The following is a 23564-nucleotide window of genomic DNA, read 5'->3' as shown; positions in this document are numbered from 1 at the left end:
GCAAGCTTCAGCAGCGTCAAAGAACTCACAAAGAGGATAAACAGTTTGAAAGCTCAGCAGGTGGAAAGATATTTGGGTTGAATGGCAATCTTCAGCAGCATCAAAAAACCCACACAGGAGAGAAACCTTTTGAATGCACAGAGTGTGAAAAGAGATTCAGTCGCTGTGAACATCTTCAAGAACATCAAAGAACTCATACAGGGGAGAAACCTTTTAAATGCACAGATTGTGGAAAGAGATTCAGTCAGAGTAGCACTCTTCACCAACATCAGAGAACCCACACAGGGGAGAAACGTTTTGTATGCTTAGCGTGTGGAAAGACATTCAGCAACAAGAGCAATCTTAAACAGCATCAGAGAACCCACACAGGAGAGAAACCTTTTGAATGCTCACAGTGTGGAAAGAGATTGAATCACAGTGGCAACCTTCAACTGCATCAGAGGACCCACACAGGGGAGAAACCTTTTGAATGCTCAGAGTGTGGAAAGAGATTCAGTCAGAGTGGCCATCTTCAAAACCACCAAAGAACTCACACAGGGGAGAAACCTTTTGAATGCACAGAGTGTGGAAGGAGATTCACTAACAGTGGCACTCTTCAAAAGCATCAGAGAACTCACACAGGGAAGAAACCTTTTGAATGCACAGTGTGTGGAAAGAGATTCAGTCAGAGTGGCCCTCTTCAAAACCACCAAAGAACTCACACAGGGGAGAAACCTTTTGAATGCACAGAGTGTGGAAAGAGATTCAGTCAGAGTGGCCATCTTCAAAAGCATCAGAGAACTCACACAGGGGAGAAACCTTTTGAATGCACAGAGTGTGGAGAGAGATTCAGTCAGAGTGGCCATCTTCAAAGGCATCAGAGAACTCACACAGGGGAGAAACCTTTTGAATGCACAGAGTGTGGAAAGAGATTCAGTCAGAGTGGCCATCTTCAAAGGCATCAGAGAACTCACACAGAGGAGAAACGTTTTGAATGCACAGAGTGTGGAGAGAGATTCAGTAAGAGTGGCACTCTTCAAAGGCATCAAAGAACCCACACAGGAGAGAAACCTTTTGAATGCTCAGAATGTGGAGAGAGATTCAGTCACAGTGGCACTCTTCAAAGGCATCAGAGAACTCACACAGGGGAGAAACCTTTTGAATGCACGGAGTGTGGAAAGAGATTCAGTCAGAGTGGCCATCTTCAAAGGCATCAGAGAACTCACACAGAGGAGAAACGTTTTGAATGCACAGAGTGTGGAGAGAGATTCAGTAAGAGTGGCACTCTTCAAAGGCATCAAAGAACCCACACAGGAGAGAAACCTTTTGAATGCTCAGAATGTGGAGAGAGATTCAGTCACAGTGGCACTCTTCAAAGGCATCAGAGAACCCACACAGGAGAGAAACCTTTTGAATGCTCAGTGTCGAAAGAGATTCAGTCACAGTTGCACTCTTCAAAGGCATCAGAGAACCCACACAGGGGAGAAACCTTTTGAATACTCAGTATGTGAAAAGAGATTCAGTCAGAGTGGAAACCTTCAGCTGCATCAGAGAACCCACACAGGGGAGAAACCTTTTGAATGCACAGAGTGTGGAAAGAGATTCAGTCACCCAGGTCCAATCCCCAGCATCCCCATTTAACAATGACCAGGCAGGAGATGTGTGAGAGACCTCAGCCTGAGACCCTGCAGTCACTGCCAGTCTGAGTAGACAATACTGACTTTGATGGACCAAGGGTCTGATCAGTAGAAGGCAATTTCGTATGTTAAGGATTGCTTCCAACCTGGTGATTTACCCAGATGTAGCTGAATTTGATCGAAATGATGAGCCTTCAAAATGGTAACTGAATAGCATCATCTTTCTGTGTCATGAATGAATGTCTTGCGTTAATATTTGGACGTTCAGACAGAAAAGGGAGGTTCTCTTGTCACAAATGGAGGCCATCAAAACGCTAAGTTATTTCTTGGCTTTTAACTGACTCCCAGCTTGCAGAAATAGAATGTCTGTTTTGCACAAATGCCAATTGCTACACTGATGCGTCAGAAAAAGCTGGAAGGATGTATAATAAGAGTTTTTAATAAAGCAGGAAAATTTAAAATCCCTAATCATTAGATTGCCAGTGTGATGGAACTGGCCCAATTCTGCCTTCAGACCCGGTCCCATCAACTCCCTTTTGAGTTGCCAACTCCTGAAGGGAACTAATCTTCCCACCACTAGGGCACGCTGCCGCCACCTGCTCAATTTAGGGGTTCCTTACTGAGAGGAACAGGACTCCCAATCCCCCTTGCCAGTTCTGAGGCCTGGCCTCAAGGTCCTCTGCCAACCCAGCACCTGGTTGTGAGAGACCAAAGTCCTTTGGGAGACCCCTGGAGGATTGGCACCCTTGCCAACTGTATGCCTTCCCGCTTCCCTGGACTCCTCTCTTGCAGTAGTGTGGTCTAAGGCGGTTGGGGAAACTATGTGGTACAGAGGGAATACCTGCCTAGAATTTAAGAGACTCCTCCAACCACTCCCAGACAAACATAGGCCCAAAATGGTGTTTATCCACAGCCACATGCAGGAGTTGTTCTTAATGAAAACATGAATCCCAGCTATCTAGCTATATATCAGTAACACAGATTCTGAGAACAAAGCAAGAGTCAAGATGCACCTTTAAGACCAACGAAGTTTTCTTCAGAATGTAAGCTTCCATGTGCTAGAAGCACACTTCATCAGACAATAATATGGAATGAAGCAGTCCTAAATATAGAGAAAGTGGGCAGTGAGTTAGTATACAGAGTCATGGAAATGTTTTTTTAGCAGATTAAGAGTCACAAATTGGGGTATGGTGTTTGTTAGTTTATGTTAACTGGGCTGAAACAACAACAAAGGGTAATTAAGCTGGAATAGCAGATTGATGTCCGTGTACTAAACTCATTAAGTATCCTGGGTGTGAAGTGCAATAAAAGAGAATTTGTTGCAATGTTAGTCCTGGATTAAAATGAGGGCACAGGTATCTCAGAGGTTCAATTTAAACATGTAACACATGTATAAACATAATTCTATACCGTTTTCGCACACAGCTTACCTCACAGTCACAATCCTGTTCCCTGGGTTTTAGTGGTTTACGTTTGCTACGCAAAAGCCGCGGCACTTCCTGTAACTCCAGCGCAGATGGTGCGAAATCCAACCGGATGCTGCGGAGGGAACAGGATTGTGACTGCGAGGTTAGCTGTGTGCAAAAATGGCCCTAGTTTAGCCATTAGAAAAAAGAATACATTAAAATATAATGGAAGATGGGTTAGTATATGTAATGAGATAAACAGCCAGTATCCCTATTTGAGTATGTCAATTAAAAAAAACATTCTGATACACTATTCTAAAACAGAAATCCATTGGAATACTGTGGATATAGAGCTATACTTGGTGAAAGTGGGTTTAGTATATGTAATGAGAATTAAACAACCCAATATCCCTGTTCAGTCCCTGTTCCAAGTTTCATAATAATTTGTAATTCAGCAGTTTGCCTCTCCATTCCGTTCTTGAAGTTCCCTTGCATTCTGAGGGCCTTTGGAGTTTTCTGACCAATCTAAAACCAGTCTTCCTACATGATATGGCGGTGGTATTGTCAAGTGGCAGCCAATGTAAGGTGACCCTAGGGTTGCCAAGTCCAATTTAAGAAATATCTGGGGACTTTGGGGGTGGAGCCAGGAGACTTTGGGGGTGGGGCCAGGAGACATTAGGGGTGGAGACAAAATCAAGACTGTGACAAGCATAATTGAACTCGAAAGGGAGTTCTGGCCATCACATTTAAAGGGACAGCACACCTTTTCAATGCCTTCCTTCCATAGGAAACAATGAAGGATAGGGGCACCTTATTTTGGGGCTCATAGAATTGGACCCCCTGGTCCAATCGTTTTGAAACTTGGTGGATATTTTGCGGAGAGGCACTAGATGCTGTACTGAAAATGTTGTGCCTCTACCGCAAAAAACAGCCCCCCCCCCAGAGCCCCAGATACCCGCGGATCAAATCTCCATTATTTTCTATGGGAATAAATCTTCATAGGGAATAATAGAGTTCCCAGCAGACATTTCCCTCCCCTCCCCCCACTTTCTGGTGACCCTGAAGCGGGGGGAGGGCCTCCAAACCGGGGGATCCCCTGTCCCCACCTGGGGATTGGCAACCCTAGGTGACCCCATAGGGTTTTCAAGGCAAGAGACAAAAAGAAGTGGTTTGCCATTGCCTGCCCTGTATAGAAACCCTGGATTTCTTTGATGGTCTCCCATCCAACTAGTAGCCAAGGCCAACCCTCCTTAGCTTCCCAAAAGTTTGGGTTATCTTGGGCTATCCTGACAAATCCTGTGTATGCTCACTTGGAAACAAACCCCTTTGGAGTGCTACCCCAGGCACGTGTGCTTAGAATTGCAGTCTGAATTGTAATGTATGCTTGCAGTGTTAAATATTCAAAGCTTTTTCTTTGAAACAGGAACTCCTTTGCATATTAGGCCACACACCCCCTGATGTAGCCAATCCTCCAAGAGCTTACAGTAGGCCCTGTACTAAGAGCCCTGTAAACTCCTGGAGAATTGGCTACAGCAGGGTAGGGGGAGTATAGCCTAATATGCAAAGAATTCCTGCTACAAATCTCCCCCTGTAAATACTCCCCCAGTTTGGTGTAGTGGTTAAGTGTGCTGACTCTTATCTGGGAGAACCGGGTTTGATTCCCCACTCCTCCACTTGCACCTGCTAGCATGGCCTTGGGTCAGCCATAGCTCTGGCAGAGGTGGTCCTTGAAAGGGCAGCTGCTCTGAGAGCCCTCTCCAGCCCCACCCACCTCACAGGGTGTCTGTTGTGGGGGAGGAAGGTAAAGGAGATTGTGAGCCGCTCTGAGACTCTTCGAAGTGGAGGGCGGGATATAAATCCAATACCACCACCACCACTTATCTATTTGACATTAACCACCCTCCCCTGGACACAGGGCTTAGAGCAGTGGACAACACTTCTCATAACAATATTCAAAAGACATTTAAAACAATTAAAATACAAAAAAAAAACCCCACATTCCAACAACAATTTAGAGATGACGCTTAAATCCACCAATTGGTGTCATTACCCTGTGCAAAGGGAGGAAGGAGCCAGGCTAGGTTGATGTCATCAACATCTTTCTTATAAGCCCTGCGGAACTGCGTTAGGATATGAGCCACCAATATCAGATTAATATACTCAGGCATGAAATTCTAGCAGGAGCTCCTTTGCATATTAGGCCGCACCCCACTGATGTAGCCAATCCTCCAAGAGCTTGCAAAAAAGAGCCTTGTAAGCTCTTAGAGGATTGGCTACAACAGGGGTGTGTGGCCTAATATGCCAAGGAGCTCCTACTAGAATTCCACCCCTGAATATACTTATTTGCAGGGCATTTGTGGGGGCAGGAACACAGTTTCAGCTGGCTTGACATCAGGGTGTGTGGCCTAATATGCAAATGAGTTCCTGCTGTTTTCTACAAAACAATGGTGGCATCAGGGGGTGTGGCCTGATATGCAAATGTATTCCTGCTAGGCTTTTTCTACGAAAACAGCCCTGCTTATTTGTGGATTGAGCCTAGCAGGTTTTATTTAACCCATGGAGGCTTTGGAGCATTAACTAGGCACAAAGTTCTTATGTAGTCAGATTTCAGCAGATGTTAGCCTGATGTCTAACTGCTTTTCGATTCTTTGTAACAGGAAATGTTTTTGTTTTGTTTTTTGCAAAAGGCACTGCATATCTAAGCTAGGAATGCCTTCTACCCTTTGTGCCAAATAATGCTGACAAGTGGATTACGCCACTCGGTCACGTTTTCAGAAGTGCCTTTGCACAATAGTTCGGATCTTCCCTTCCAAAGCAGGCCCAGGGTTTCAACAAGCACTCCACAGCCCTATAGGAAAAGAACATAGCGCATGAGTCATCTAATGATATCTCAAGAGCGCAATTCAGCCGGAGTGCTGAATCAAGTGACAGATCTTATTCCATACACCGGCTAATTATCAAAGGAGCCGAGTGTTTAAAAGCAAAGCCTCTCCAACTTTCGATTTCGAAAGCCAACTTCAGGCCTAGAGACCAAGTCGCTGAAAATATTATTTGGACAAACCTTGCACACGGAATAGAATTGAGATGAAGTGTAACTAAAGGCCAAGGTATACCTGATTTTATTTATTTACTTACTTTATAATGTAATAAAATGACATTACAGTCAAGGCTTTTTTTGTAGGAGGAACTCCTTTCCATATCAGGCCACACCCCTCTTATGTAGCCAATCCTCCCGGAGCTTACAGAAGGCCCTATACCAGGGTTTCCCAAATTTTCTTTCCCATGGCCCGGTTATTTTTACACTTCTCCTTCATGGCCCGCTAAATTTGGGGGTGGAGACAGGAGACAGGAATTATGTCATTTCCTGTGATGTCAAGGACCAACTGATGTCATTTCCGGGGCACACTGAACCAAAACTCCACCTTTTCCTGGGATGTCACTTCCAGGGCCCTCCCCCAAACCTGCCTCTTCTTCATAAGTAAATTCATTTTCAGAAAAATCTCTCTGAAACGCATGCTGAGCCAAAATGGGGGTGGAAGATGGGCGGTCCTTTTTTTTAACCCCCACACCTGCATGCACCTGTTTGTGTATTCTTCTCCAGCTTGCAAGCACTCCTAATGCCCATGTTCAATTGCCTGCACCACCTATGCATCCCTTCCTCAACAGCACTGGCCAGTGTATGCAATTGGGAGTGCTGTTGCCATTGCTATCAGGAATGCCAGCACTGTGTACCACCCACACTGTGCCCTGGCAGCTGCTCTACCTCAAAATATGCTGACACATTTAGTAGGCCCTTCCTTCAGCTGCTACTACTGGAACCTGCCTCAAGCTACAACCAAGCTTGCTTAGTTTCAAGAAAATCTTTTGACAGCTCTTTTTCATACTTTTCTTTGGTTGAAACACAGGGAAATTGCTGTGAAAGGTAGCAGAGAATTGTATTGCAATTAATGAATTAATTTCAAGTTATATGAAGTTCATACAAGCTTTTCTGCAGTTATCCCAAAAAGGACACTTATGAGGGGCTTGCAGCTTTTTACTGGCTGTGTTTCCCATGCCTTTAAAAGCAACCTGTTGTGCAGGTAATTAGCCAGTGAACGACTTTCATCCTTTTTAATATCTACAGGAGTTTAATTTTGGTGTCAAGACAGCTGTTAAAAGCAGGACCAGTAGAATGATGCCAAGTTCATAGTACCATCTCTTCCAGTGCTGTTGAGATATACCGCAGTAATTTCCAATAATCTCTTTCTGCCCCACATCTCTTACTCTCACTCACACAGAAATCTCATAGAAGGCCACCTGGCTACAACTGGGGGTGCCAGCTTTTCATTGGCAGAGCTCCTATGTCTGCAACAACAGTATGATGAACAGAAAAGTTTCATCCAGCAAAAATGGAAGAAAAGAAAGAGAAAGGGAAAGAATGGAAGGGAAGACATGGAAAGAAAAAACAAACATAAGAGGAGCCATGTTGGATCAGGCCAGTGGACTATCCAGTCCAAAATTCCCTCATACAATGCCCAAAAAGCACCAGAATGTCCACCAGTGGGGCCAGGGCACTAGAAGCCCTCCCACAGTCACTTCCCCCCCTCCCAGCACCAAGAATACAGACAGAGCATCACTTGCAGGGAAAGAAAGAAAGAAAGAAAGAAAGAAAGAAAGAAAGAAAGAAAGAAAGAAAGAAAGAAAGAAAGAAAGAAAGAAAGAAAGAGACAAAGGGGAAAAAAAGCTTTCCTCACAATCAGATGACCCCAGCCAGCAAAAATTCTGCCCAGGGTCATTTGGTAAAAAAAATAGCTACTGGAATGCCCACTCCCCACCCCTCCCGGCTGAAAAACACACACACACCCTTCTTTGCCGCCCAGGCCTCCCACGGAAATCTCCCCAAAAGAACAATACTGCAAGGCACATGAAAGCTCATACCTTGAAGAACACTTCATGGGTCTAAAGTGCCAGTGGATGTCAGCTTTTCTCTCAAACACTGAAAGTGGGGGAGAAAGGACAGGCAGCCCAGCTCCTCTCTGCACAACACAGAGACAGGGCGAGGCTAGCTTTGCTGGGGGCGGGGCTAGTTTTGGCTTTTCTTGTGACCCAGTAGTGAGGCTTCCATGGCCTGGTACCGGGTCACGACCCTGCAAATGGGAAACACTGCCCTATACTAAGAGCGCTGTTAGGTCTTGGAGGATTGGCTACATCAGGGGTGTGTGGCAAAGGAGTTCCTGCAACAAAAAAAAGCCCTGCTTTATTACATTAAAGTATATGCACACATATACTTTATGTAATAATCAGGGCTCACTTTGTAGCAGGAGCTCCTTTGCATATTAGGCTATACACCCTCGATGTAACCAACCCTCTAAGAGCTTACGGTAGGCCTTGTAAGAAGAGCCCTGTAAGCTCTTGGAGGATTGGCTACATCGGGTAGGTGTGGCCTAACATGCAAAGGAGCTCCTACCACAAAGTGAGCCCTGTTAATAATATATAGGAGGAGGAGCAGGAAGGTGTGGTGGCATTGAGCTGGCTTGGCCTTCCCCACCAAGAGAGCAGCCAGGAGGTCTGAGAGAGGACCGAAAGAGGGCACCACTTCAGCTGCTGGTTCATCACATCAGGCTCATGATAGCCACCACTATGCATCAACTGTATCTCCAAGGGGCAGTCCAGAGCTCATGCCCCAGCTGGACTCTGGGCCTCCGCCCACAACAAAGCATTCCTGCATCCCATGGAGACCCAAAGCAGCTGATATCATTCTCATCTCCTCCATTTTATCAGCACAACAACCCTGCGAGGTAGGTCAGGCTGAGAGCGCGTGATTGGCCCAAGGCACCCAGACAGCTTCCATGGCATTTGAACTTGGGTCTTTCAGATACTAGTTTGACACTCTTAACCACCACACCATACTACCTCCTGACCAGGGTTGGGGGGGGGGGTTGTACAAAAAGCCCAGCAGGAGCTTCAAAAAGCCACGCCACAGCCCCCTCAATCCCACAAGACTGGCCAGTAAGCCGGGCCCCAGGAAGACATCACCACAGCACGGCTTGGCCCCATGAGCCCAGACAGAAAGCCAGGTCCCAGGAAGCTGCACCGCAGCGTTGCTGGCCTGGGAGCACGTGGCTGCCCTCTTCTGCCAGAGCTCCAGCTATCCCAGGAACAGCTGTGCTCCGATGGGCTCCGGCACTAGAACATATGAACATATGAAGCTGCCTTCTACTGAATCAGACCTTTGGTCCATCAAAGTCAGTATAGTCTTCTCAGAATGGCAGCGGCTCTCCAGAGTCTCAAGCTGAGGATTTTCACACCTATTTGCCTGGACCCTTTTTTGGAGATGCCAGGGATTGAACCTGAGACCTTCTGCTTCCCAAGCAGATGCTCTACCACTGAGCCACCGTCCCTCCCCAGAAAAGCCCTGCCTCTAACACTCATGTGGGGACTGCATCCAAGATGAATTCCAGAGCTGTGAATTAGGGTTGCCAACAGCCTGAAGGAAAAAGGGTCCTTTCCTTTTAATAGAGGTTTAATGGGATGGCATCTGCGGTGGTCTTGTTTACCCCCAGGCCATGAAAAGTTTCACCTGCCCATTTCCACACATAAAAGCCTCTGTTAAAATGACAGCATTTTTTTTTCCTTCCAGATTGTTGGCAAGGTTGTGTTGTGTACTCCAGGGGAGACAAATATGAGAGTGCTGGGCAGGAAAGAGTTCTATCTCCCTCCTGCATCATTTCCCTGACTGTTTTAAGCACTAATGGGAGACAAGCCGCCAAACATGGATACTTGAGTGCTTTTGTCCTGGTGGTGGAATGTGCCACCAATTTGCAGCCCGACTTATTATGGCCCTGCAGGGCTTTCAAGGCAGGAGCTCCTTTGCATATTAGACTACACACCCTGATGTAGCCAATCCTCCAAGAGCTTACAGTAGGCCCTGTACGAAGAGTCCTGTAAGCTCTTGGAGGATTGGCTACATCAGGGAGGTGTGGCTCAGGGTTGGAATTCTAGCAGAAGCTCCTTTGCATATTAGGCCACACCCCCTGATGTAGCCAATCCTCCAAGAGCTTACAGTAGACCCTGTACGAAGAGTCCTGTAAGCTCTTGGAGGATTGGCTACATCAGGGAGGTGTGGCCCAGGGTTGGAATTCTAGCAGAAGCTCCTATGCATATTAGGCCACACCCCCTGATGTAGCCAATCCTCCTGGAGCTTACAGTAAGCCTTGTACTAAGAGCCCTGTAAGCTCTTGGAGGATTGGCTACCTCAGGGGTGTGTGGTCTAATATGCAAAGGAGCTCCTGCTACAAAAAAAGCCCTGCCTGTCTCTATATTGCAACCCTGGGCTTCTTTGGCAGTCTCCCATCCGAGTGCTAACCAGGGCCTAACCTGCTTCCAATATAGGATAAATTCGGCCTAGCCTGCGCTATCCAAGTCAGGGCTTTTTTTGTTCTACCAAAGCTTAAAAGCAGCAGCAAAGGGAAATCTTGAACCACAGAAATAGCACAGTAAGGAGTAGAAAAGAGAGACATCAATTTCCCACTAGTCTTATGCCATTCTCACACTCCTCTTCTCAACAGGACTTCTGTTAGATTTCACACTTATCTGCCCGGGGCTGCAACTTGGTCCACCTTTTTCGCGCAGCAAACGGGATCCTCTAAAAACCAGTTTCTGTTTGCCGCACGAAAAAGGCGGCGCTAGTTGTAGCCCCGCGGCAGATAGTGAAAAGAGGAGCATGAGAGCGGCATAAGGCTAGTGGGGAATCGGTCCAAGAGTCCAGGAACACCTTAAAAACTAACAAAACTTTTGGTGGGGTCAGAGCTTTCACGAGTCACTGCTCAGTACCGCAAGTGAGCAGTGACTCACAAAGGCACCTACCCTGCCACAATTTTTGTTTAATGTGTCCTTAGCCTCTTGCCCTTTTCTACTGCTACAGACAGACAGACACAGCTGTTGATCTAGCACAGTGAGGAAGAATTAACCCCTTCTTTCCCAGTGCTTCAGGTATGATCCTGATGTGGCCTTGCAGAGACGAGGGTCTCAGGCCATGGGCGTGGTCCCAGGTTCCATTCCAAATAGGCTCAGGTAGCAGGTGATGTGAAAGACCTGAATAGCTGTTTCCAGTCAAAGGAGACAAGAATGACCTTGGGTAAACCAAAAGTCGGACTCAGGATATAATACAGCGGGTTCAACACGAGGATGATTCAAGGTGGTAGTGATCATAGCTCCTTTATTAAGTACAGCATGGCGATGGCTGAACTCAAAGACTGGAGAACTGGGCCGACAGGGCCAACTAGATACATCAGGGTTCCTGCGCAAGCACGCCATTGGATCATTCAAACCAGCAGGAGACCCGTGATTGGAGCAGAGCAGCAGGGATTTGGATCCTACTGTCCGTTGTTCCTAGGTCCTCAAGCTCGTTCCTACAGGCTCCAATGAGACAGGAACACCATTAAATATACTCACTTCAGTTCACATACACAACACAGGATAAGGCAGCTTCCTGTGTTGTTGTAAAGGGGAGGGATGGTGGCTCAATGGTGGAGAATCTGCTTTGCCTGCAGAAGGTCCCAGGTTCAATCCCTCGCATCTCCAGTTTAAAGGACCAGGCAGTAGGCGATGTGAAAGACCCCCATCTAAGACCCTGGAGAGCTGCTGCTGCTGATATTGGATTTATATTCTGCCGTATACTCTGAATCTCAGAGTCTCGGAGCGGTCACAATCTCCTTTACCTCCCCCCCACCCCACAACAGACACCTTGTGAGGTAGGTGGGGCTGAGAGAGCTCTCCCAGAAGCTGCCCCTTCAAGGACAGCTCTGCGAGAGCTGTGGCTGACCCAAGGCCATTCCAGCCGCTGCAAGTGGAGGAGTGGGGAATCAAACCCGGTAAGAGTCCGCACACTTAACCCCTATACCAAACTAACCACTACACCAATCTGCTGCCAGTCAGAGAAGCCAATGCTGACCTCAAGAAATCAACAGTCTGATTCAATATGAGACAGCTTCGAATGTACCAAAAGAATGCAATTAGTCCCCGTGTGGTTTGCTCTCATATTGCATTCTGCAAAAAAGAACAAAGCAGTTATACAACAGCAATCTACGTTTGATCTGGTGGGTGAGAGCAGCAGCGAGATTCAACAGTGAATATCATGGGACACACCTTGAGTTCAAGCGTCCCCACCCAACCAATCTGAGCATTACAATTTGCACAGGGTTTTTTTTTTTTTTTATGTAGGTAAAATATTGCAGAGTCCGCACCCTCACTGATCCGAGGTGTGAAAAGCAATTAAAGAAGAAGGAAACCTGCCCAGCAGACTTTCTGAAATTAAATACAATAGTGAAAGTAGAGGTTTTGGTCTATTGGGCACTGGGGAACTTTCTGGGACCAACCAGAGCTGTGCAAAAACGTTCACTTGGGCGGAAATGGGACCAGACTGCCGGTGCTGTCGAAAGGATGCAGAGCAGTTTTTAATTGCCAGGAGGAAGCTGTCAGCAGTAGCACAGCCTATGGTTAAAGACTCATTCTTAAATGATGATGGGGAAAATGTTCAAGGTAACCTTCATCGGAGGGAGAAGCAGCAGAGTATAGCCCAATCTCATCAGAAGCGAAGGATGGGAGATGGCCAAAGAAGAATCTGCAGAGGCAGGCAATGGCAAGTCACCTCAACTAACTTTCAAGGACAGCTCTGCAAGAACTATGGTTGACCCAAGGGCATTCCAGCAGCTGCAAGTGGAGGAGTGGGGAATCAAATCCAGTTCTCCCAGATAAGAGTCTGCGCACTTAACCACGACACCAAACTGGCTGTTGGGCAGCAGAGGCTTTCTCCTTGCTTTTGCACCCCTGCCCTTCAATCGGAGTCTGAGAGTGGCTCACAATTTCCTTCCCTTCCTCTTCCCATAACAGACACCCTGTGAGGTAGGCAGGGCTTAGAGAGCTCTGACTGAGAAATGCTCTTGAGAGAACAGCTTGGAGAGAGTTATGATTGACACAAGGTCACATCAGCAGCTGCAAGTGGAGGAGTGGGAAATCAAACCCGGTTCTCTCCATGCATTTAACCACTACACCAAACTGACTCTCGGTAGCTTACGCTACAATAAAATGTGTTAGTCTTAAAGGTGCTACTGGACCCTTTTCTATGTTGCAGCAACAGACTAACATGACTAACTCCTCTGAAAGTAGACCTAGAGATCCCTCTGAGTTCTTGTTTCCCTGTCAGTAAACCCAGGGTTATGAAATTCAGCTCCACGTTGCCTCCTGACTCACTGAATGGGGGACTAGCCAGCCAACCGTCACATTTCCTCTACGCATGCAAATCCTCAGCTTATCTCAAACGGGAAGCAGACTTGAGTCATAAAGAGAAAAGATGCAGCTTCAGTGTGGCCTGGCCACGTAATACAGCCCCTCGGCTTAGTCAAACTGTGGACATCACACCCAGGGCTTTTTTTTGTAGCAGGAACTCCTTTGCATATTAGGCCACACACCCCTGATGTAGCCAATCCTCCAAGAGCTTACAGGGCTTAGTACAGGGCCTAGTCTAAGCTCCAGGAAGATTGGCTACATCAGTGGGGTGTGGCCTAATATGCAAAGGAGTTCCAGCTACAAAAGAAGCCCTGGTCATATTGTTAGTGTTACAGGATCCTGAGATGATGTAAATACTGAATTGGTGGGGAAATTAGATCTGATTGACTCAGTGTTTTAAGAGCACAGGTTGTGGGAGCCTGTTCAGGATCTGGAGAGCCCCGTGACACAGAGTGTTAAAGCTGCAGTACTGCAGTCCTAAGCTCTGCTCATGACCTGAATTCAATCCCCAGTGGAAGCTGGGTTTTCAGGTAGCCGGCTCAAGGTTTGCTCAGCCTTCCATCCTTCCAAGGTCGGTCAAATGAGTACCCAGCTTGCTGGGGGGGGGGGGGGAGTGTAGATGACTGGGGAAGGCAATGGCAAACCACCCCGTAAAAAGTCTGCCGTGAAAACACTGTGAAAGCAACGTCACCCCAGAGTCGGAAACAACTGGTGCTTGCACAGGGGACCTTTCCTTTCCCTTAGGATCTGAAGGGGGTAATATTTGGGCTGCTCTCAAAGTCAGGTGTAAAGATTTACTGCTTCAGGCCTTGATCATGTATCTGTGTCCAATTTTCATCTGATTCTCCCTCCAAGGAGTGCAGGACAGCCTGTCTGGTTCTTATTACTCCCCTCAGTGTCCTCACAACAACCCTGTGAGGTAGGCAAGGCAGAGAAATCACGCAAGCTCACCAAGCCAACTTTTATGACAGGGTGTGGTTTTGAATCCAGCGCTAACCGTTAGACAACACTGACTCACACGGCTGGCTTTCTTTCCAATGTTAACTTGTCTCATGTCTTTGCATTAATCACCATTCTTATTTAGTAAGAGAGACAGAGGACCCACACACACAACACACACACCAGGCTGTTTTGATACCCACTCCTAGGGTTGCTAAGCATTAATTTCCAGGAAAGAAGATCTACCAGGATCTGTTCAGTCCCAAAGAGAGAAGCTGCAGCAGAGAACATCTGAGGGATTCGGCTTTATTCCTCACTCATTTACCCTCCTCTCCTGCCACAAAGATGAAACAAAACAGTTTGGGTGCATCAAAGCATTTTAGTTCGACTTCTTTTTTAAAAAAAAAATGCTCCACAGTGATTCTGCATTGGACTGGGGGTGTGGTTCTTTCCTTGAGACTCACAGTGCATCACTGACATACAAACAATATCACTCCAGCTGTCATAAGCTTCCCCTCCATTTCCAGGCAACCAGGACAAAAAAAACCTATCTCTATGTTTCCCCTTATATTTCCACAATGAAAGGGGCTGGAATGCCTTTTCTTAAAATCGAGGCAGTCAAAGGAACTGACGTTTGAAATAGATAGTGATAGGGTATTATAGCACAATAGCAATTTATGTCTTTTTTGTTAAGCCCACCAAAAGCCCCATAGTGGCACAGCGTGGGGAGAGTGTTAGGAAAAAAGCACCCACTATGGGATGAGGGTGGAAAAAGGGCACCAACATGAGCAGGGCCTTAACTGCGCTGCACCATTCCTTCCCCATATGTGCCAGTGCACTTGGACCGCATTCTTTGTTCAAAGAGCAGAGTAAAACAGCTTCAGGAGATAGCATACTAAGGACAGGGGAAATGTGGAAAGAGGACAACTATAGCCCAATGTTGTCTGGATAATTTTTAAAAAGCACTTTAGTTTGGAAGTCAAGATAGAGCTAACCCTCCATGTGGCAGCTGCCCAGGAAAGGAAACTTTGCATGAGCTCAGAAATACCGTCCAAGTGCTGCTCCTTCAAAACATGTGGATTCGGGTGCGCTTTAAAAAAAAAAGTAATCGCGATTGTCTATTTTCATATCAAATGTTAGTTCTTCTGAATTTCCAGTTTTCATTTTTATTTTCATTGCAGAAATATAAGGGGGAATGTGGAGGTAGATTTTTGTCCTGATAGTCTGAAAATGGTGGGGATGCTGTAAGACAGCTGGAGTGACATCCTGCAGGTCAACATTTTGCATGAACTCAGATATCCTCTCTGTGCATTCCTGCTCAATAAAAGCTCTGCCTTGCTGTAAGAAGTCATAAAACCCCAATCTAAAGCTGAAGATTGACCCCTGGCCCAGATTCCATGTACAGGTCATGAAGTTGAACCTGAGATGGCTGAGCAAAGAGACAGACAGGTATAGCTTTCTGGGGGATATGCCCCGGATGCATCAGAGCCTGTGTAACTCAAGGCAAGGCCTAGTCCGAGTGGATAATTTAGGGGAAAGGTTAGAACAGAGTGGCAGAGCGTATGCAGAAGGCGTCAAGTTCAATTGACTTGTTTACTTCATTTATACCCTGCCTTTCTCCTGAGCGAAGACACAAAATGGTTTACACAGTTTGCCTCACATCCATCTTACCCTGATATCAACCGTGTGAGGTAGGCGACGCTGAGAGTGTGAGGCTGGCCCAAAGTCACCCAGCAGGTTTCCGTGGGGATTTGAACCTGGGTCTCCCAGATCTTAGTCTGACACTCTAACCACTACGCCATCCCTGTTTTAGCCCTCTTCCCCCCAGGGGCTCAGACATGAGTCTCCACTCTTCCATTTTATGGTCAAAACCCTGTGATGTTGGTCAGAGAGAGAGAAAGAGAGCACGACTGACCTGACATCACACAGCAAGCTTCATGGATGGGTGGGGATTTGAACCCGAGTCTTCTAGACCTTAAGAGAGCCCTGTGGCGCAGAGTGTTAAAGCTGCAATCCTAAGCTCTGCTCACAACCTGAGTTCGATCCCCGGTGGAAGCTGGGTTTTTCAGGTAGCCAGCTCGAGGTTGACTCAGTCTTCCATACTTCCGAGGTCAGTAAAATAAGTACCCAGCTTGCTGGGGGGGGGGGAAGTGTAGATGACTGGGGAAGGCAATGGCAAACCACCCCGTAAAAAGTCTGCCGTGAAAACATTGTGAAAGCAACGTCACCCCAGAGTCGGAAACGACTGGTGCTTGCACAGGGGACCTTTCCTTTCCTTTCCTTCTAGACCTTAGTCAAACATCCTTATCAATACACCATACGGGTTCTCCACTTAAGATATCAGTAATTTTGGCCCTGACCTGGGTAGCCCAGGCAAGCCCAATCTCATCAGATCTTGAAAGCTAAGCAGGGCCAAGTACTTGGAAGGGAGACCTCCAAAAGAATACCAGGGGTGTGATGCAGAGTACCCAATGTCCAAGCCCAGCAGGGGTTGCCTTTGCCATCTTCTGGGCATGGAGCAGGGGTTACAGAGGTGGGGCAGGGGAGGTATTTGTGAATTTCCTGCATCGGACAGTGGGTTAGACTAGATGACACTGGAGGTCCCTTCCATCTCTGTGATTCTATGACTTCCAGGCAGGGCTTTTTTTGAGCAGGGACGCACAGGAATACAGTTCCGGCTGGCTTGGTGTTAGGGGGCGTGGCCTATTGTGCAAATAAGTTCCTGCTGAGCTTTCTCTACAAAAAAAGCCCTGTGTGAAACAATGGTGACATCGGGGGTATGGCCTAATATGCAAATAAGTTCCTGCTGGGCTTTTCCTGCTAAAAAAGCCCTGCTTCCAGGTATGCATGCAGGCACACATATGTGCACACACGCACACAAATACAGGAAGGAAAGAAGGAGGGAGGGAGGAAGGAGAAGAAGAACTGAAGATTTATACCCCACCCTTCTCCCTGAATCAGAGACTCAGAGCGGCTTACAATCTCCTTTATCTTCTTCCCCCACAACAGACACCCTGTGAGGTGGGTGGGGCTGAGAGGGCTCTCCCAGAAGCTACTCTTTCAAGGTCAGCTCTGAGATAGCTATGGCTGACCCAAGGCCATTCCAGCAGGTGCAAGTGGAGGAGTGGGGAATCAAACCCGGTTCTCCCAGATAAGAGTTCACACACTTAACCACTACACCAAACTGTAGAGGAAGGAAGGAAGGAAGGAAGGAAGGAAGGAAGGAAGGAAGGAAGGAAGGAAGGAAGGAAGGAAGGAAGGAAGGAAGGAAGGAAGGAAGGAAGGAAGGAAGGAAGGAAGGAAGGAAGGAAGGAAGGAAGCTCCCAGTAAGTTTGATATGGGTGATTCTAAAAAAATAGCTTGGGGGAGTGAGGATATGGAGAAGACTGTTGTTATGGGAGCACAGGGTTTTGCTATATGCAGTAAATGTGTATTTTATAGAATGGAGCTCAATGACGTTAATCATTCCTTTTAATCAAGCTGTTCTTGGACTGATTCCCAACCTTCTCGTTTGGGCTTCCCACACTAGTTTCCTCTCTCCTTCTTTGTATGTGGCAGATCGAAGCAAGCTCAAGTCCACCAGTGGGGGAGATCAATACTAGTTTAGTTTATTCGATTTGTATCCCGCCCTCCCCGCCGAAGCAGGCTCAGGGCAGGATACAAATAATAACAACAATAAACTTCCACCCCGTTTCCTGTCTCCCAACAGCTTTTAAATGACTGACGGGAATTGTAGCCCATCCCATTCAAGAATATCTACAGCTCAATTCAGTTTTACTCCATGAAAAGGAATTTTCCAAAAATCCTGAGGCACTAAAGATCAGTTACCGATTGACAAAAAGGTCTTACCAAATCGTAAAAGGCGGGAAACCAACCTGAATGTTGCTCGGATTGATTACGAGAAGGCATTTGGCTCATTTCCTCATACATGGATCCTGAAAACAGCAGGAATGGTAGACATCAGTAAAACTGCAAGAACATTTCTCAAAACAGCTATGAGTAAATGCAACACCAGGTTGATAGTGAATGGAAAAGAAACTGGTACAGTTAGTTTCAAATGAGGAATTTTCCAAGGAGACTCACTATCAATGCTTCTCTTTGTCATTGGTCTACTGCCGCGCACAATCACTCTCAACAGCACAAGCCTAGGATACCAGCCGTCAAAAACAAGCCCAAAGATTTCACACTTATTGTTTATGACTGACTTGAAAATGTATGGGAAGTTATCAGCAGAGACTGATCCTTTACTGAATACGATTTGAATATTCAGCAAAGATATAGCAATGGAATTTGGCCTTGACAAGTGTGTAGGATCAGTAGGGAATGGAGGAAAGACCACTGAACATGAAATCAAGGAGCCAAACTAGGGTTGCCAATCCCCAGGTGGGGGCAGGGGATCCCCCGGTTTGGAGGCCTTCCCCCCACTTCAGGGTCGTCAGAAAGCGGGGGGAGGGGAGAGAAATGTCTGCTGGGAACTCTGTTATTCCCTATGGAGATTTATTCCCATAGAAAATCATGGAGAATTGATCCGCGGGTATCTGGGGCTCTGGGGGGGCTGTTTTTTGGGGTAGAGGCACCAAATTTTCCATATAGCATCTAGTGCCTCTCCCCAAAATACCCACCAAGTTTCAAAAAGATTGGACCAGGGGGTCCAATTCTATGAGCCCCAAAAGAAGGTGCCCCTATCCTTCATTATTTCCTATGGAAGGAAGGAATTGAAAAGGTGTGCCATCCCTTTAAATGTGATGGCCAGAACTCCCTTGGAGTTCAATTATGCTTATCACAGCCTTGATCTTGGCTCCACCCCTAATGTCTCCTGGCTCCACCCCCAAAGTCCCCAGATATTTATTGAATTGGACTTGGCAACCCTATGCCAAACAATAACATCAAAACACTGAGCTTTGAAGAAAATTACAAATATCTTGGAAATTTGGAAGCTGACAACATCAAGCACGCCTTTATTACAAATAAAACAACCAAGCAGTATTATTGAAGAGTCAAAAAAGATATTGCCACAGAGGTCATTTTGTAGAAAAAGAGGTGCCAGAGCTCATTGGCACAATTCATTTGCATAACTGTTTTGCATATGCCACATACTCCTGACATCACCAGAAAGGGTACTAAATTCTATCAGCTCAGCTTCTACCTTAAAATGCTTCTTGAATTATGATTGTCATAATAAAACCTTACTCCCATCATACTTTTCAAATAACTTTCTCCTATGTAACAGCAGTGGCATGATAAAGATTTCCATCTCTCTGCTTTGTATGTTTTAGTTATTTTCCCTTTTTTTTGTGGGGGAAAATCTTATAAAGCCTGTCAAGTCTTAAAGTTCAGCAAAATTCTCATAGGGGGGTTGAGCCCAGAAGCAATTTTTTTTTGGGGGGGGGGGTAAAAAAGAAAGCAAATTTAGAGGTTCCGGAGCTCCACTCCTGTAAGCTCCCGCCCACAACATCACTGGCATGACATCACTTCCTGTGTGATGCCAGCCACAAAGCCTAGGCCTTCTCCTTTTTCCTGATAAGTTCTCCCTGGCTCCCAGTATTTCTGCTGCTGGAGGTAGGCCTGGGGCAGAGTATGGCAACCCTTAAAAAAATCATAAAATACAAGACCTACAAATAGAATTAGAGCACCTCTGGGAGGAAAAAAGTGACCATTATGCCAGTTGTCATTGGAGCCCTTGGAGCAGTGCCTAGAAGTCTTAAGAAACGCCTGGACAGTCTGGGCATCGAACAAATGACACCAGCTCAGCACCAGACGCCGGCGCTTCTTGGAACAGCAAGAAACCAGCTAAGACACCTCTGCAGTTCCCAAGAACTTGGCTACTTCTCAAACTGCAGGACACCATCTACCTGCCAAATATCTAACTGTGATAATCTGTAATATTTAGAGGTGTAATTCCAGCAGCACGTCCCCATCAATCCCCAGGCAACAATTCCACAGCCACCTAATATAGCCACAAAGGGTTGTGGGTAATGAATGCTCCCTCTCAGCTGCAGAGTCTTGTGAGCAAAAATTCTACTCCATGAGCTTATGGCACTCAAGTTGTGAGCGACCAGCATTCAAGTTGTGGGCTACTGCATTAATTATTGTGCACTGGGGTCATCCTTCCTGAGCTGAGACTAAAACGTGTGAGCTGGAGGCTAAAGATCTGTGAGCCAGCTCACGCTAACTCAGCTTAGAGGAAAGCAGTAGACAAGGGCACCTTTAAGACCAACTAAGTTTTATTCAGAATGTAAGCTTTCGTATCCTCTTCAGCAGACAATCTGATGAAGTCTGCTGAAGAGTATACGAAAGTTGACATTCTGAATAAAACTTAATTGGTCTTAAAGGTGCCACTTGTCCACTGCTTTGTTCTTTTGCTTCAGTCCAACACGGCTGCCTACTGGGATCTATCAGCTTAGAGGAAACACTGCTCTTGGAACCCGCCAGTGCCGCTTCCCTGCCGGGGCAGAGAAGGTTCGGTGCGGGCAGCTTCCTAGGAATTCTTTCTTCTTCCAAGTCGGGCTTGGCCGTGCAGACGCATTTCACGTGCCCCCTGCGGCCTGCGCCTAGATCGATCGGGCCCAGGCTAGGAATCACTTTTCCACCAGCCAGCTCCTGCCCTCTGCCCGGGTGAACCAGACCGACCCCTCGGGCGCTCTGCCAAGCTCCGCCCCGCCCCGCCGCCTGAGATCCAGCCCCGGCGCCCTGCCCTTCCCCTCCCTTCCCCACGCCTTCCACGTGGGACCGTGGGCAGGGCAGGCTCCTTCCTCCGGGCGCGCTCGCTCGCTCTCTCTCCCAACCGCGGGGAGCCAGTTTCTCCCGGGGTGGAGCCGACGAGGATATCTCCTGTTTTTGGCGGGGAGGCTTCGGTTTGGACCTGGCTTGGCTGGTTCTGGGAGGGGGATCGGGTGAATCTGCGCGCACCGGAACCCACTGGATCCGAGGGGGGGGGGGAGTTAAAGAGCCGAAGAAGCCCAGGATGTCGCTGATCTCCTAAATCCGCCGAGGAAGAACGAGCCGCCCAGGAAAGGAAAGGCAAAAGAAGTTCTCCTCTTGGGTAAGGAGATCGCTGTTGTGGGTCACGAGGTTTGGGGATCGTGTCGCTGTCATGCTTTCCCCAAGACGAAGGTTCAAAAAAATCAGTTCAGTTCACTTCTTGCTGGGAGGGGGGATCACAACACGCGGAGCGCCGTTGGGTTGGTCCAGATTTCCCTTTTTCTGTTAAAAAAAATTAATTAATTAATAATAACAATAATAATAATAATTGCTGTGGAGTTGATCCGCTGGCCACAAGGACCGCAGGGATGCTTGAACGAGTGGAAGGAAGGGCGCAAAGGGGTGGGATGGGGGGTGGGGTTTGCATCTGAAGTTAGTTGTTAGGTCGCCCCACTGGGTCCTAACTCGGGAATCGAGGTGGTGTGAATGTGCGGGTTTCATTTTCCCTCTTCCATGGGTGCTTGGCGAATGGAAGGGGGCATTCTGAGCTTGTGAGGATGGATATGGATTAGGAACTAAGCAGGGAGTGATGAGTTGTTTCATATTGTTTAACATCAGCGTCAGGGTTGCGCTCTTGTGTACATGTCACCGCTGTGGGTGGTCGGAGGGATAGAATGCATTTTTACCCTGCCTGTTCTCTGAAGGAGCTGAGGAGCGGCATCCTTTGATTTACTCGTTTCTAAAAGCGTTTCCAGCATACTGAAATTTATTCCATTTATTTCAGTGGCCTTCTCCCACTGGTCTATCACACCGCGGACTCAAGTGTGCCTTGATGCACATTTAAGCAAAGCTGTACAGCCTGGCGGTGATGAAGAGCCACGGCTTCTTCTGCCTCCGTGGTCCACACAGGGCACACACAGGCTCACGCACTATGGGAGACAAGAGCCTTTGGCCACCCCCAAGTTATTGCTTATCCTAGCTTTCCCTTCCCAGGGCTGACTGGTTCAAGGTCATCCAGCAAGTTTCCTGGCAGAGCAAAGATTCAAACCGGGGTCCCCCAGCTCCTAGTCCGGGAGTGGCCAAACTCTCTTAGTTTAAGAGCCACATAGAATAAACATCAAATGTTTGAAAGCCTCAAGATATAAACATCAGAGGGAAGGAAGGAAGGAGCTTTGAGAGCCGCACAATATGTGTGAAAGAACCACAAGTGGCTCCCGAGCCACAGTTTGGCCACCGCTGGCCTAGTAACACTTTGACCTCTCCACTTCACTGACTATAGTGTGGATTTTTCATGTTTTCCACCCACGCAGACAGGATCCTAGGCATTTTGACTTGGGCCTTAAGTTAGTTCCAGGTGGGGTAAATTCAGGCGGGCAGCCGTGTTGCTCGGAAGCAGCGGAACAAAGGTCGAGTCCAGTGACACCTTTAAGACCAACAACATTTTATTCAAGGTATCAGCTTTTGGGTGCAAGCATCAGGGGTATCTGGAGAAGTGTGCTTGCAAAGGAAAGCTCATACCTTGAATAAAATTTTGTTGGTCTTAAAGGTGCCACTGGATTCAAACTTTGTCCTGTATCTGACAGTGTTGACTCATAAAAGCTTGTACATGCTGGGAACCTGTGTCAGACTCAGATTTTGTTTTACTTCAATTTAAATATCACAGTGTTCAATAGGGCTACTCCCAGGACTGTGGCCTGAAAACCCTTTGCCACCCTACCCCGAGGGAAGATTATGACAATAAGTTATTGGGAAATGTCTTCATAACTTCATGAAGAAAGAGACTGGGTTGAGGCATCGTTTGTTAGTTATTTTACTTCATTTAGCATCTATTGGCACACATACGTAGAGCCAGGGCTTTTTTTTGAGCAGGATTGCACAGTAATGCAGTTCCGGCTGACGTGGCATCAGGGGGTGTGGCCTAATATGCAAATGAGCTCCTGCTGGGCTTTTCCTACAAAAAAGCCCTGTGTGAAACAATGATGTCCGGGTGTAGCCTAATATGCAAATAGATTCAAATGAGTTCCTGCTGGGCTTTTTCTACAAAAAAGCCCTATGCAAAACAATGGTGATGTCAGGGGGTGTGGCCTAATATGCAAATGAGTTCCTGCTGGGCTTTTTCCACAAAAAAGGCCTGTGTGAAACAATGGTGATGTCAGGGGGTGTGGCCTAATATGCAAATAGTTTCCTGCTGGGTTTTTTCTACTAAAAAAGCCCTGCATAGAGCCTTCTATTGGCAGCAGACGTATTGATCCTTAACTTGTGTCATTTATTGCCACCTAACTGTTAGCATTGTTAGACGATTGTAGGTTTTAACAATTTCATAGTTATGCTGAATTGTTTTTATTTAGTGTTGTATTATTATGTAAAGTTGTAACTCACCCTGAGCCTTGCTGTGCAAAGGAGGGTGGGCTAGAAA

At 47.0% G+C, this 23564-nt stretch overlaps 1 protein-coding gene and 1 pseudogene across 1 annotated transcript in view; both read left to right on the top strand.

Moving 5' to 3' along the window:
• Nucleotides 1-1557, top strand: part of LOC132590081 (oocyte zinc finger protein XlCOF6-like) — a 28661-nt pseudogene extending 27104 nt beyond the window's left edge.
• Nucleotides 1-23564, top strand: part of LOC132590082 (heat shock 70 kDa protein-like) — a 283440-nt gene that overhangs the window by 134550 nt on the left and 125326 nt on the right. The gene's annotated exons all lie outside the window — the stretch shown is intronic.

Source organism: Heteronotia binoei, chromosome 21 (assembly GCF_032191835.1).
Source record: "Heteronotia binoei isolate CCM8104 ecotype False Entrance Well chromosome 21, APGP_CSIRO_Hbin_v1, whole genome shotgun sequence".
In the NCBI taxonomy this organism is placed as follows: domain Eukaryota; kingdom Metazoa; phylum Chordata; class Lepidosauria; order Squamata; family Gekkonidae; genus Heteronotia; species Heteronotia binoei.
Note: the sequence above shows the minus strand (reverse complement) of the source record. Positions and strands in the feature narration are given on the sequence as shown.